Raw genomic sequence first — 3,026 nt, forward strand, 5'->3', positions numbered from 1 at the left:
CGTTAACCTTTTATTGTGCGGGTGGATGGGTTATAAGGCCATCTCCAACCGATGGCTGGCCAGATGGCTCATTTTAGCCCTCTGGCCCTCCAAGATTCTCCAAGATATTAATATTTTAATGAACAGTATAGGGCCATATTTGCCTCCGTCTCCAACCAAGGGCCAGAGGGCTCATTTTAGCCCTGTCACAAAAAACCGTCTCCAACCGAGGGCCAAACATAATTTATTATTTAAAAACTACAACTTAAATTCAAATCCAACGGCTAAGTGACGTCAGCTAGCCGTTGGATTTGAATTTTTTTTTTTGCTATAAATAGGGTGGATATTAGGATATAATTCACACAACTTTGAATTCAATCTATTTCAATTCAAGTTTGCAATGAATTCCAACTTTGGATCATCTTCAAATTCCAACTAGGGGTCCTCATCCAATTCCAAAAGAGAAGCAAAATGAGCGCAAATGAGACGAGAAGATGAGGAGTCTGATGAATAAGTTCAAGTAAGGCGCAACAAACAAAACATAGCAGCAGCCATGGCTGCGGCTATGGTGTGTCAGCCAACTGAGGAACAACCTCAATGGGGTGGCTCTATTGCTGGTCGCTCTTACAAACCACGAAACAGAGCGATGACGTATGCCAAATTGATGAACAACTACTTCGACCCCAACTCGGTGTACACAGAAGAGGATTTCAAACATTGCTTCCAGATGAGACGTCATGTATTCGAGCGTTTACTTTGTGATGTCCAGCAGGTCAATCCGTACTTTTGACAGAAGAGGGATAGATCAGGCCGCCCTAGTTTCTCACCTCATCAGAAGGTTACTGTTGTACTCCGAATGATGGCCTATGGCCCCCCAACTGATTCGATGGATGAAACCTGTTTATACTATACTTTGGGCCTCCGTATTTAGATCTCATATAAATACTCGAGGGACTCAAATGTAATTATGTAATAAATGAAGGGGTAAATATGTAAAAAGGGAAGAAGCCCTTAGTCTATAAAAGGGCCTCCTCACCCTCACAACCTTCAAGCTCTCTGACCCTCACAATCCCCTCACTTTCATCAGAGAGCTCTCTCAAACTCTCTCTTTCTCTGAAGGACTCCCCTCACACTTGTAATCCATACATTTATACAGAGAAGAGAAATACAATCAACATCAGTGTGGACGTAGCCCAAACATTGGGGTGAACCACGATACATCTTGTGTTATTTACTTTCTTGCAAATTCATGGTTGGATTTATGTTGTTCCAAGACCCTTCCGGTTTTGTGCATCAACATCTGGCACCGTCTGTGGGAACGACACGAAAAATTATGTCGGTCATCTCTCAATTTTTCATCTCACCACCATGAATCTGCAAAAACCACAAGAATCACCAATTAAGCATCCATCTGTCTCCTCATACGCAGGATCATCAATTGTTCTTCTTATTCTAATTAACTTACAATCAACTCTGCAGCTGCAGCTGCAGTCGCGTACGCATTTAAGAGTGCAGATCATGGTGTTGCTATCTAATATCATCATAATATTCCAGCAATGGCTCCTAGTGATGCTACTAAACCTTCAAAGCTCATCAGACAAAGCAGACTGCATTCAGTGCTTAACAGGATGAACAAGCTTACCAACAAGGCTGACAGTTTTGCCCATGGAGTAAAAAAACATGAGAAGTTGAGTCACATAATAATTAACTTAATTATTATTTGATTCAACTGTGCAGTGAGACTAGGGCCCAAGATCACAGAGACAGTGAAGGGGAAGCTGAGGCTGGGGGCTAAGATTGTAAAAGCAGGAGGGACGTTAGAGCTGTTCAAGTACGCATTCAACGTTAATATAGGAGAGAAGTTGCTCAAGGCATCCCAGTGTTATCTGTCGACCACGGCGGGTCCTATGGCAGGCCTCCTCTTCATCTCGATCGACAAGATTACGTTTTGCAGCGAGAGATCGATCAAACTTCCATCGTCAGATTCAGACGGACAACAGTTGGTTACCAGAGTCCACTACAAGGTGGTGATCCCAGTGAAGAAGATCAAGGCGGTCAACCAGAGTGAGAATAGGAAGAAGCTGTCGCAAAAGTACGTAGAAATAGTTACTGCGAATAATTTTGACTTCTGGTTTATAGGGATATTGAATTACCAGAAGCATGCACTGAACCTCCATCGCCATGGTCAGATCCGCCACTACATATTTGCTGCTCCTCATAAATCGAGCTCAGTCGTGCAAGTCAGATGTGAAACCTCCTGATCTTGGTGCCAACACACTCATAGAAGCCTCGAGATCGAAGACGACGGTGGTTAGGCATGAAAGAAAGAACCCACAGTAGCTCAAAAGAGCGGCGACGACGGCCTACGACTACAAGAGCGATCCCAGGTGGGTCGACTACTGGTCCAACATCTTCATCCCTCCTCACATGTCCTCTCGTAGCGACATCGTCGACCGTTTCAATCGCAAGTTCTACCAACGCTTTATCGATCCTGAACTTATGGTACACGTGATGTCATCTAGCAGTTCTGCCCAGCCAAATAGTACCACCTCATCTACCACCACCAATCTTCTTCCTCAACTCAGCTTGATCACCACCAAACTTTTTATCATGATTATCCAAACCCTAATCCTGATCCTGAGGACGGCACATTCACTGTAGCTCTTAACATTGGGCCACTGAGTAGTGGAAGCGGTAGGCTAAGCTCATCGTTCATTAGCAACCCTAACCACAACCACATTGGTGGTCCTGTGGAAAGGCGGTATTGGATTCCCTCCCCTGCACAAATCCTCGTAGGCCCCACCTAGTTCTCTTGCCCTGTCTGCAGCAAAACATTCAGCAGATACAACAACATGCAGTGGTCTGCTGTGGTTGGAATGGGGATGGGGACAAGGTCCAAGCAGCAACCAGGCCGAGAGAGAAAGACACAGTGGAAAGAATAAAGAAAAAGAAAAATGAGGAGGAAGCAGATTAGGGTAAAGGAACAAAATAGAAAAAGAAAAACATCATGATGTTACTAAAGAAAAGAAAAAGAAAAAGCTGATGAA

At 44.1% G+C, this 3,026-nt stretch overlaps 1 pseudogene; it reads left to right on the plus strand.

Annotated features, from left to right (window-relative positions):
- Nucleotides 1-1,445: 1,445 nt before the first annotated feature.
- On the plus strand, nucleotides 1,446-2,358 carry LOC126595298 (GEM-like protein 7; annotated as a pseudogene).
- The last annotated feature ends 668 nt before the right edge of the window (nucleotides 2,359-3,026 follow it).

The sequence above is a fragment of the Malus sylvestris genome, chromosome 13 (genome assembly GCF_916048215.2).
Source record: "Malus sylvestris chromosome 13, drMalSylv7.2, whole genome shotgun sequence".
In the NCBI taxonomy this organism is placed as follows: domain Eukaryota; kingdom Viridiplantae; phylum Streptophyta; class Magnoliopsida; order Rosales; family Rosaceae; genus Malus; species Malus sylvestris.